Raw genomic sequence first — 13,048 nt, forward strand, 5'->3', positions numbered from 1 at the left:
AGTAGTTATACTGCAATCATTTCCGTAATTTAACAAAATTACCAACTTTTATCACAAAGCTGATGTCTAATTGTTACTGTATAACTGAATAGAAATTGCTAAGGGTAATAGCTTGAATTTGAGCCCTAACTGTGCATTTAGCATCTGAATGCATTGTAAACGTGTGTTTTAGTATGCATTTAATTCAGTTTCATGTAAGAGCATAGAGATTGATCTGTAACAAATCGGACATAGACATAAAACTGCTTAATTTACAGTCTTTGGACATTAATGGACTAATCACAAGAAAGGAACACAGGTATCACAGGTATAATATACATTTTTGGATTCTCTTTTGCTGCCTTTTCCCATTCTGTTCTGCAGTGCTTTCTAATGCCTTAATCATTTCTTACCCCTTGAAGTCTACATAAAATGTACAGGTCTGTTTCCAGGAGCACCAGTAAGCAAGAGCTCGGGTTAAATTATCCCTCATAGTTGGCAGCAAAGAAAAGAAACGTGCAACCCAGTGAGAGAGATGATGGATGACTAATTGAAGAAGAAAGATGAACGTCATCCAGTATAGTGACAGCTTTCATCACATCACATTAAAATAAACAGGGTCTGTTTTTTTCTTACCATAAAAGGGAAAAGGGGAAGCTTCTCACAACAATAATTCAAACACAGACCCATAAACCGACGCTAGAGCATTTTTTAAACTACACGATAAGGTTCATTGAACAAATACCTGACTGAGGCCGAAGACTTCAAGGTTCTCAGAAGCATTTGTTTAAACCTAATGCATGAGAAGCCACATCCTCCTAAAAACTTGTGCAATTTACAGACCCCAGAGACCACTTCAGAAGATCCCTGTCTTATATCACTCCTCTTTTTCTCTACCACTCCTCTCCTGCATGCTTCCCCATTAAATGTGCCTTGAGACTATTTAAGTCTGACTAATTACCAGAAAGATCTTTTATTCAAGTGCCCTTGTGTTCCTTTAGAACTCAATTTTTATAATAATATAATTAACTTCTCACCTTAAAAACCAACTTCTTTAAGAAAAAAAACAGTTATTTGTTGCTCAAATGATGTCATTGTGTGAATCTAATCCAATTATACTACTTGTGTCTAACACCTCAACATACGGTAACCAGCATGTAAAGATGGGGCTAAAAGGCACAATTAACTCCCTCTGAATTTCTCCTCTATCTTTTCCTCTTTAGTGTGCACTCACTGAACAGTAACAAGATTAGGAGCCCACCCACACACTTGGTCACTTACCAGTATTACTGTACATAGAAGATTCGCCTCTATGGTCACTGTGTGGTAGTTTGTGTATGTTTGCATTGTAATAAGAAGGTAATGTCCTGTGTTGTCCTACTTCACTGTAATTACAGTGTCTGAGGACCTTTCATTAACATATCCTTTAAAAAATCATCTAATTGCCTGACGGGTTGGGAACTCTCTCCTCTCTAAATAACGTGTTTCATTAACACCCTGAAGATTAAAAAAAAAAAAAACAGAGGGCATTTGCTTGCTAAATTTTAATAAAACCATTATTGAGGTCACACAGACAAAGAGAGATCTCAGGGCTTGTCAAGGCATTGTCCTTTATCTCTGTTCCCCCACTCTGGCCAGAGTCCATTAAAATATATTAAAAGCTGTAATTTCTGACTTGCTTTTAAATGGCAGTTGCTTGAAAAATGCCCGTGATATAGAAAACAATAAAAATTCCAGCTTTGCTACAATAAAAAAACCAAGAATCTGCCATGTTCACTCAGCTTTATGATGGGAATTGGTTGCATTTTACAACGTGATGAAATTCTGTTATTAGTTTACCCATAGCAGTGACAGAGGTTTATAAATGTTTAAGCATTACTATGACAGTGCAGAGAAAGTTAGGAAAAGGCTATAACTGAGATCCCAAAACTTTTTTTTTCACAGATAACTTTTATTCATTGCAAAAAGCATAGAGAGAATTTGTTTTAGACACTTTGGTTGCTTTCACCTAGAGAAGATAAATGTGTTCACTAACTGTGAAGACAGATATATATATATATATTTAAGCCCTAATCATGGCGTCCAAAAGACAAAACATAGCTCATCTAAATATTAAATACATTTTCTAAACTACAGTAAATAGTTTGAAAATTTGTCTTTTTTTTAGTAGCTAGCTTCACCTGCCAGCTTAAAATGGAATAAAAACACGCTTGTGATCTCTTCTTTCATGCACATGAACTAAATCATAAAACATTCATTCTGAATTATTCATGCTACCAAGTAAACAAATAAATGTAAGATACAGCCCAGTTTGAAACAGAGCACTTCAGTGGACTATTATTGGCTCTACATATATGTGGTTACTGCTAAAAAAAAAAAAACTCAATTGAGCTTAAATTACAGTTTACTGAACTACATTTGTTTAGAGAAATGATTTATATCACGATAAAGTACGTTAAAGTGTGGCTTTTATGAAGATGAAATTGAACATAGGATTTAAATGGCGGAAAGAAAAGCATTAACACCTCACAGAAATCTTTGTAAGTCTTCTCGGAGAATATGGTTACAAAACAACCAAAAGAGAATCGAATTAGCATTTTTTAGAGATGTTTTACTTCATTTTAAAACCTAAAGTCAAACATGTCATAGTGGTTCTTTAAAAATGACAAATCACCTGTGGTAGATAGTAGATATACATTTTTTTTAAAGGTAATGTAATTTTTGTAGCTTTAGACAATTCTCATTAACTGGATAGGTCAAAAATGGCTCTTTGTTTTGGAAAAGTTGCAGACCCCTTCCATAGGGTAACACAGATCACTTTTCTTTATCTGAAACCAGTTTTTTAGGGAGAGTTGATAAAAATGCAAAAAGATCCAAATCAACTACCAGCTCTAATTGATTGGAGTGTCATCTCAATTAATCCAGCAACATACAGAAATCAATAAAAGTATATCTCTACTACCAGAAAATATAGGTTTTAGATCAAGAATTAAAAAAACATATTAAGTTGGTTGCTTATGCCGCTTTTCCACTGGGTGTTCTTGGCCTGGCTCTACTGCTTTGTTTTTTTAGTACCAGTAGAGGCTTTTTCCAGCCATGCTTTGAGGTGAGTACAATCATACATGAAGGCCGGTGCTGGAAAAGAAGTAATGGTAAGATTTAAAAATTGTTAGGGTGGAGTAAAGCCAAGTTACATGGAGCAATTAAAAAAGGAGCCTTTTTCTTACTTGGTGTCATTCTGGACAGAAAATTAAACAAAACAAACATAGGCAATATCAAATATGCATTAACATTTTACATCAAAATGATCTGTAAAACAAAATAAAAAAGAGGTCATTAATGATAAATGACCCATCCAGTTCTGCTACACATATCTAAAATTTAAGCAGAAAAAAATCTATTATTAAAATTTAAATTTCCCTTTTATACATTGCAGAAACCTGGTGTTTTGACAGGAGTGTGCAAACATTTGAGATTTTCAAAGCTTCACTTCATGTTTTAATAAAAGTTATCCTCCACTGGCAACTATTTTAAAAAGTTAAAGTTTGAGGTTAAAATTCTCTCAAAGTATCTTCCGGAGATCCCCAGAGGGATACACAATAAAACAGGATTGATGCAATTTGATAAAATTAACATAGCATTATCTTTGAAGTATGGTGAATTAGCTAATGACTGACTGCAAGAGCTTTAATTTAAACTCTTAAGATGGAAAGGTTTATTTGCCAAAGAAATGCTTGGCACATGGGCTCGCCTGATTCTTAATCTTAATCTTTTGAGTAAAAAGGACATTGCAAGTTCTTCACTGGTTTCCCTTTTAAGATTACGAATATAAGATGTCTTTAGACTTTTGATGGTTGAAAAGAGACAGTGTGTCATTACAAAGCTACAATAATGAATATGGGAGCTAAGGTTCAAAGCATAGACTAAGAAAGAAAATAGATTAAAATTATATTGCATATTATGGCTATGGTTAATTTTAAAAAGCAGTAGGTTTAGGGATAAATTGTATCTGTGCTCTTCTTTTCATCTTTTCCTCAATTCATTTCATCTCCCATCCTTTATTGCTCCATTTGAGGCATCCTCCCAGGTGGGAAGTCATTACATGGCTCTCAACTGTGATTTTCCAATATTTTTTAAACAGAACATCTAAAAAAATCCTTACTGGCAGCCTGCGGCACTGCTCCACAGACACATGCTCGTCTTTGACCTCCCTCTATTACACACAAACACGCATGAGCTCACTTTTTTCCCTACAACCAGAGGCTGAGATATAAAGCTGAGGGGGTTAAAGGTAGAGATGGGTCGTCAGGAGGTTTAATTAGAGCTGTTGTGAGTATTTGTTTGAGATGAAGATTTAGCGGGCCTCTTTGCATTTGGAGCATGAGCATGAACATGGAGGTCTGGTGAGGAAACAGATAAATGTGTCCTCGTTCTTTTTTTTCCCAAGTCAAGTGCAGGGAGACAAATTCAGGTGATACTAATAGGAAACAGAACAGCTAGGAAGAGGGGGAGTTCAAGGAGAAAAGAATAAAAGGAGCAATGAAAGCATGAGGATGAGAGGACAGAAGGAATAGATAGAAGGGACACAATGAAAAACTTGCAGGTTAAAAAGAATTTTCCCTTTTTCCAACCGAGGCAGATTATTCCTCCCTCTTTCTTTTCTGACAATGACATGCTTCGTCTCTCAACCTGCTCTCCAGTATCAAATAGCTGTGACCATGCGTAACATAGCATTCACTATCAAACCCTGTTTGCTGCCTAAGCTGCATGTGTATGCATAAACTCATTTACGTCAGCACACGAATACGAACTATTCTGTCTCTCAGAAGAGGTCAGTTAAAACACAAGGTGAGTCGAGTACTTGCTGCATACTGTACTTTGCTGATTATTCTCATATGAAAAAGATGGGGCATCACCAAGGACTTTCATTAGGATGCTACATCAAAGAATCAGTTACACAGAAAAGAAAGCTTTAGAAGCATAAAAAAAACATTTTGCAGTTTGAGGCAACTTCAAAATCCAGCAAAAAAATTCTAAATATTCTCTTATATAGCCACAAACTGTAAGTTGTTTATCATCGTATAAAAAACAAAACAAAAAACTAGATAGCTATCAGTTTTGACAAATACAAATCGGACAAGTGCGGCAAACATCTGTATTCAGTATGGATATTGTGTGTAAATCTGTGAAAATCTGTTATTTGGTCTCGCATCCAACTTTCAACCAGATTCTGTTCTGGGCTCTGAATGGGCCATATGAATATGATTAATGTTTAAGTTTAGTTATATATCAACCTTTTATCAACTCAGACCAGCTACAATGTATCCGCTGAGCAACCGTAACCTCAAAGTAATATTGCCACCTAGACCAAAAGAAAAAAAACTGGATATGTTCCCCCACCCATGGCATTCATACAAACATTTATAAAGACAAAACTTCTCTCTTAACCTGCCCTCGTCCCTTTGGGATGGGGGATAGGCGGCCCTTCCACTGAAGCTGTGCTCATGTGGTATCGTAATTATGGTTAATAAATAAAAAAAAACAGACTTGAAAATTGTAAATGACCACCCACTCATGTTGTAATTTCCAGTGGCCAGCTGAAAAATGTTTATGATACCCGAGTTACTGAGATGAAGTAAACTTTGACCTTTCAACATGGTGGAGAAAAGAGAAACAAGTCTGTATGGAGAAAACTGCATTGCTAAATGTTATCTCTCATTGTTGTTGTAGCCTACAAATTGCTGTGACATATTTTTTTTTTTAAAGTAGCTGCATTTAAAGTTGCTTTTTTTTTTTTAATAATTGTCGATGTTTGATTTTATCAGATGCTGTCTAGCAGTCTGTCGAAGATAGCAGCCAGCAGGGTACTGTGCAAACCATGTTCTGATAAGGAGAATTTTCTCATTTGATCTTTTGTGTATGCCAGTGAGCACATGATTTACTGGAACCAGGACGTGACCCTATAACTGTCTTGCCCAAGTGGCAGGTCACGATAATCTATGTTTCACCATGTTCCTTTTCTCGACCGCAATTAGAGCACTTGAACACACGGTGCTGGTCATTTCCAAGTGGAAAGGATCAGGCTGTGATCTTCTGCACTAAGATGTTGGATGTTCTTTTCTTGCATCTGTTGGAGACACTTCTCAATGGTGGTAGTTACTGCCTTGAGTGCTACTGTGACTACTGGTGATACAGTAACATGAACCTACCAGACTCTTTATAGTTCTTCCCTGCATCATTGATATTTGTCTAGTTTCTTGTGTTCTTTTTGCCTATGTTCCCATCATTTCGAATGGCAACATCTGTCACAAAGGCTGTCCTATGCAGCTTATCCGATGTTTCTGAACACTATACAAGCCACTTGGTTATGATGTTCCATGTATTCCTTTCCTGCTAGGATCTAACACCCTGTTATGAGATGCTGGATTTTTCCTCGGGCCTATTTGAATAGCCTGTACCCGGGTATATAGTATATAGATATATAGTCTATTGCTGTGGTTCTCAAAGCCTGCTCCTCTGCTGTCATGATTAGTGCTTGTATGCTGTTCAGCCCTTTGGTAGCAATTGGTAGGATTTGGTCACTTCATCTATCTTATGGTAGTACATGTCATGGAGGGTTTTTTTTTTTCCTCCCATGAGGGGTCCTTCAGTTCCTTCTCTCCCATCTTAAATTGTCTGAGACATACAGTACACTGAGCACCTTGTTTCTCTGGGCCATCTTCCTGATACATTCTTAGAGCTTGGATGTTTGATCTTCAGTAGTGGCTCTGATGTTTACTAGGCCTCTGTCTCATTCTTAGCACGTACAGTATAGCCTTTGGATGCTAGATTTGGGGTGAAACCCACCATACATGATGGACAGCTCACATGTTACACATTAGTTGTCTAAATCTCCTCTTTTAACCAACTTATTACTCTAGCAGTGTTTCTGACTGCTGACAGTAGCTGTTGATTGCTGGTATTTGTCTGTTGCGGATTTCTTTGTGGTTGCCATTTGCCTCTGATATGCCAAGGGGCTTAGTGATATTTACTCATTTATTGTCTGTCTGAAAGCTGCACAAAACAAATTTTTTTTTTGTATACACAGTGTATACAAAATGACAATAAAAGTTGTCTAAGTCTATCTAATACTCTCTATGTGTTTTACGTTCCCCCTCTTTTTCACCATTCTGACACTTTTTTAAAGACCAAATGAAATTCCAGCAACCCTGCTGTAGATCCTGGTGAAGTGGATAATGCCTCACACTCTCTCAAAATGGCCCCATTCCTGACTCTGTATCCAGAGCAAGTTGAATTGATTATGTGGTTAAGGGCACTCAGGCTATCTCCTTGGTATTCATACCAGATTTGAAGGAGATTCGTGCAGTTGGCTTGAATTGGTTTCATGGGTGGTTTTTCACAGCCACATGGAGTTTGCAATGAAGATTTAGTGTATTGGTGACCTTGTACAGCTTTGAGTGTTCAATGACCCATGTGTCATTTAGTAATAGGTTTTCTTATAATCAACCAAGGCAGCGCACAGGGTTTCTGTCTTGGTTTGCAGTCTCGGGCAAATGTTCTGTTAACCAGCAGCTGATGTCTGGTTCCTCTTGAGCATTTACCATAGCCTCTCCTGGCCTTCTTCTAGGACAACTGACCCAAATAAAATCTTATAGCAGATCACTTAGAAAAACAAATTGAGAAGTCATTTAAATACTTGTAAAGACAAGGCCACATTCACCCCCTCTAAATGAAATCCTATATCAAGGAACCAAAAATATGTCATGCCTGTTTTGTTGCTTGTCAACAACTTTTACCTTAGTTAGCTCTCATGTATAAAGGCAAGCTAAAACTGCTGTAAAGCTGCGTTTTAAGTAACATGACCCATTCAGCAACATATCCGACATATTGAGTTTTTGAGAAGGAGGCCTCCATAGAGCATCAATATGTAATGTTAATTGACCTTAAAAAAACATTTATTATACATCATATTAGGCTTATAATCGGGTCAAAGGTTACGCAGTGTTGCTTCAGAATGTCACTGAGATAGACATGGCTGAAATAAACAGAAATTAGAGATTGCCAACTGGCCTGGACAATATATTTGAGAAAAGTGAATCAAGGTTTCTGGAATGTGTTCCTACTGGGCAAGTTGAAATTGTTTTGTCAAGTCTTCTAAAACAGGTGATGTTACATGCTTTCGAAAGATGTAGTGAAAATGAGGGTGGAATCAGGTGATGAGTCATTTGAGGTAAACGTTCACTATGTCAGAATATATTTGGCTAATGTATTAACCTCCCATTTAGCACATTAACCTTTTTTTTTAAAGAAAAAGACACAACTTCAAAAAGACAGAGACATGTAAATCAACCTTTTCCAATATGATACTTTAAAAATATCTATATACAAAAGGAGTGATATTTAGTGACTACTTAAGGCAGCTGGGGGCACTAGATTTAATTTTGACCACTCAAAGTAAAGAATTTTGTGTGCATAATATATGGTGACAATATGTGGAAATAAAAGTTAAAAGGATAAGAGTAGAGTGTTATTGAGGAATGTTTTTTTTCAAATGTGTTTGAAATTTTAATTGAAAAACATAATATATGGGACATTTTTTCATGTTTTTACAAATGAGGAAATTATTTAGCAATCAGTTTCTTTCAGGCTGAGAAGACAAAGTTATCATCATTAGGCATAATTAAGGCCTCATGAATGCTGTGTTTACTGGCTTTTTACTGTCAAAAGAAAATTGTGTCATCGCCAATTAGAATGAATGTAAGCGCAGACAGACAATCAGATCAAACAGGATTAGTAGCAGCAATGTCAAACACACCAACTTAGGTGATCTAAGAAACAAAGATAAAAGAGGAGGACTAGATGGCAAAAACATTCTGAAATAAGAACAAAAAGAGGCTGAAAAGCCTTGAGAAAATATAAAAACAGATAGAATCACAGCAGCAGTAGTAGTAGACTGTTCAGGCAGAAAATCAAAGGTATGAATATAGTGAGTGACCCAAGCCTGGGTGCTTATTTCTGTTTACGTGTGTGTGTGAGTTTATGTGTGCCGTGGCTCTATTCCCAGGATAAGATACTTCCCTGCTGCCAAAGTTTCTCTGGGTCTACCCTAATGCCAGGGTCAGTGTAATGAAATACACCAACATAGGATTTAAAACCACAGTATTCTACTGGAATAAGTCTCTAATAAGGTATAAAAAAAGACAAAATATTTTAATCAAAGAGGAGGAGCTAATAAAGTGACAAGAATTTTTTTTAAGAGATATGTAAGAGTTCATGAGAAAATAACAGTAGGTAAGACCCAGAGATTGAAATCGATTAAACAGGAGTGAGAGGGAGGTTGAGAGAAAGAGAGAGAGGGAGAGAGAGAATCACTGGGCTCAGTGAGCAGACGAGGATCAGCAGCGTCAGAATGAGCCTGGGAGAGATAGAAAGCGGTAGAGAGTCAGAGGGGAGGAGAAGAGATCGTTGTCGAGGACTAAAAGGACTACCAGCATGCGGACCAAAGTGGATCATAAGAAAAGGTAAGTGACTTTGAAAGCAAAAGCAAAGGCAGCTGTTAGAAAATATCACTAAGTGTATCGGGTGGAGTATACAGAAGAGTGATGGACTATAAAAGCTTACAAGGTACTTTTATTTCCAGGTCTATATCGACCCTCTCAGGAGTGTTCCCGGGCTGACAGCCTAAAGCTATTACTTTCTGTTTCAAAGCACTTCATTTAAGATTAAAGATTCTGAATGAATATTTGAATAGAGACATCTGGGATTGTTTGGAAGCAGTTGAAAAAATATGCAAAACCCCTGCACTGTTCAACTAAATATCAGAAAAAAACAATCTCAGCTGCTTTTATTTGTTCTTAATCTATGATTTATGAAATAAACTATGTCTACTCCCAAAACCTGCATGAGTATAAACACTGCATTTTGCATTTTTATTAAGAAGGTTGTAAAATATAATCAACACGGATCTATGTTCCAGCAGGTATGACATCCAATCCATCTGAAGAACAAGGTTTGATGCATAGGAATGAACTGGAGTGTGTGCGTAAAGCATGTTCTGCTCAGTCAATGCTCATATTAATTTTTATATTTAGTGCTTTTATTATTTTATATTTAGTTTTTAATAAGAATTCTACATCTTTATGTTAGTGACTGTATGTGTTAATTGAATGTTATTAAAAGCATTTGAACTGGTCGCCAGGGCAACAGGGATAGCTTTAAAATCATGTTTATACTAATGTGTCCTATTACAGGGGAGACTTTGACTGAGGGAACAAATTCTCAGTTAATGCATTCACATTAAAGCGGTGTGCCTGCTTTCATAAGCCCCATTAATATATGTAATTGAATCAGAATTTTCGAGTTTGGGTTAAAGTATCTACCTTTATTTTTAGGTCAGCACATGGTAAATGTCCCCTTAAATTAGAGTATAGTGTGATTGCACAAGGAGATGCACTGCAGAGTGTCTGACTATATATGCCCCTTAAACTGATGTAATGTTTTGACTCAGTTAGGACATGTACTGTATTATAAAAAGCTGTGAATACATATGTATGAGGTAAAATCTCTCACCACAAGATTTTCTAAACTTGTTTAAACAGCAGAGTGTGGAACGTAAAAGTGACAGATTTGTGCTCTTTCAATTGTCATTTACTGACTAAGTGCATGATGTTCAAATTCAGTCTTTGCATATAATCTGTTTATCTTTGCAGAATTTTTTATAGAGCAGGCTTCTGCAAAATCCTTAGGAGCAGCATTTTGCTTTGCACTCATGAGCCGTTAAAGTTGCGTTGCTTTGTATCAAATCTTTTTCGTATCTTTCCCCTAAAGATATTTTTGTTGATTGCTGCAAAATGCTCACTACTAAATTCTCTTTCATGCAGCACCAGCTTTCACTTTTTGAGATGGTTTTTTCTTTTGGCAAAAACAATGTTGGATTCAAGAGTACAGTGTAGCTCTTCTATGTAAAAAGGGCTGATGTTTGTACATTGATCAATGCAAAGTTTAATTAGCAACCAGTACATCTATGCCACCATAGAAAGGTTTGAGCTCCTTTGCTGTCCATTTCTGCCAAACATAAACAGACAGTATAAGTCAGTTATTAAACCCTAACGGAATGTTAAAAGAGTAATTTTGTATTTTATCAGGTGTTGTAATTGGGGTTTTTTATGCCTTGCAGAAGCAGAAAAATCTAGTTCTTTTCAGGTGTCACCTGCTAATTTTGGCTTTGACAAAATATTCTGTGCTACAAAAGTGAATAAAAAAAAAGGTTATGTTAATTAATTGTGGTAATATAAGGAAAAAAATAAGATATTACAATATCCCCAACATTTATCAAACAATGCATATCTGCTCACCTATATCAGGGGGTTTTGGTAAACGTAAAAAAAATTTGGATCATGATTTGTTGATAAAAACATTCAGACAGTAAAAATGGTGGGACTACTTTAGCTTTTATTCATCTAGCTTACTGACTTTAAAAGATTTTTGTTTTCTGAATCCGTCCTGCTGATCAGTAAATAGAGTTGTTAAAAATCTAATAAGAAAATAGATGAGTCTGATCTGATAGATATTTTCCAATTTTGGTACTTCTTAAGAATTATTAAGATCTAAAAGTAGAAGGAATTGGTGATCATAAAAGATAAAACTTTTACCTATAAAAAACATCTATCTTCCTATGTTAATGAATCACTTCATAAGCTAAAATGTTTAAATGTTTTACTTTAACAGTGGGTTACATGTATTAGATATGTTGTTTCTGAGCTTGTTCAAGTTAAGTGATGTATTTTTGTATTTACTAATGAATAACTCAGAGATCCTACCTGTTAATAAAAACCATGCCTAACACAATAAGACTCAAATAAAGGCTAAATTAAAATTTGAAAGGTGTTTAATGTGATTCACAGCGAACACATTTTATCAATAGGTGACAACAATAAACCCACATTTGCTTTCGTTCCATAGCTTTTCACCAGACAGTGACGGATGATATGGAGAAAGAGCAAATGGAGGTTAAAGAAGGACTGACAGGCACACAAGGGGGAGAAAAAAAAAACTGTGCCTGTGTTTGAGAGAGAGAGTGTCGCTAGCAATTTAGCAGCTCCGTTAGCCGGACAGACTTTGATAAAGTGATGAGACATAGATGAAATGCAATGAAAGATAGAGGGACAGGGAAGTCAGAGGGAAAGAATTATAGTAGCTGTTCTGACCAACACAGCATTATGAGGGAATATAATAAACTAAGGGTTACTGACTGTTTTCAATAGTCCAACTAACCACATGATATTTAAATCCAGAATCTGATAATTATCTGTTAGTCTGTGCAATATTTCCCAGGTGGCAGGTTTCTGCAAAAGCCATTAGAGCAGTATTTTACCTAACACTCACAGTTGAAAAAGTTGTGAAAGTATAAAGATGAGAGGACTGAAGAGCACTTAAAAATGTTGATTAGGAGAAAATTAGGAGATGAGTTGAAACTAAAGCTGAAAGAACATGGGAGAATAAGAATCCTATTACATCTTGTTAGCCACTTATAAAGGAGCCATTTGCTTTTGCACCTGAATTACTGCAGGTGCCTTAAGTCTGGAGCTTTGTTTTCATGTCTTAGCACAACAAAGCCACTTCTTCTCCATATCAAGTGTTTCTCTTATTATTGGATGTTTGGATGCGAGTAGCTCATAAATATTCAGCATTTCCATTTGCTTCCCTGCTCAGTTGCTCAACCAAGACATCACATAAATTCCTCCAGCCAACAACAATACAAATGAATCAGACCAGTAGATGGATTAGCCAATATTGTTTCTTTTTCTAAATGTTTCCTTGTTTGTTTTAAGGAGTCTGAGGATTTGTCAAAGGAAATAGCCCACTGCTTCTCAAACTGTCCTACTTATAATTCCATATTATAAATGATAATGAGTTTGTACTGTATCATTATAAAATTAGCATATGGAAATATAACCCTTTGACCTGTGATACAGTTTCATAATTTAAGACTCAGGATGAGTTTTTATTATGTTTAATCATGAATCTTATTGGAATTTTCTTTTTCAAATAATTTCTTACATTGATAAGG

General features: G+C 36.0%; 2 protein-coding genes across 3 annotated transcripts in view; one reads left to right on the forward strand and one right to left on the reverse strand.

Moving 5' to 3' along the window:
- The window catches only part of dock2 (dedicator of cytokinesis 2), a 130,918-nt gene that overhangs the window by 30,503 nt on the left and 87,367 nt on the right, over positions 1-13,048 (reverse strand). The gene's annotated exons all lie outside the window — the stretch shown is intronic.
- LOC107096705 (protein FAM196B-like) overlaps positions 9,395-13,048 on the forward strand; it is a 28,282-nt gene continuing 24,628 nt past the window's right edge. For both annotated transcript variants that reach the window (XM_015393481.1, XM_015393482.1), the window contains exon 1: positions 9,395-9,500. The gene's annotated coding sequence lies outside the window, so the exon portion shown is untranslated. The remainder of the gene's footprint in view (positions 9,501-13,048) is intronic.

Source organism: Cyprinodon variegatus, unplaced genomic scaffold (assembly GCF_000732505.1).
Source record: "Cyprinodon variegatus isolate N-32 unplaced genomic scaffold, C_variegatus-1.0 Scaffold643, whole genome shotgun sequence".
Classification (NCBI taxonomy): domain Eukaryota; kingdom Metazoa; phylum Chordata; class Actinopteri; order Cyprinodontiformes; family Cyprinodontidae; genus Cyprinodon; species Cyprinodon variegatus.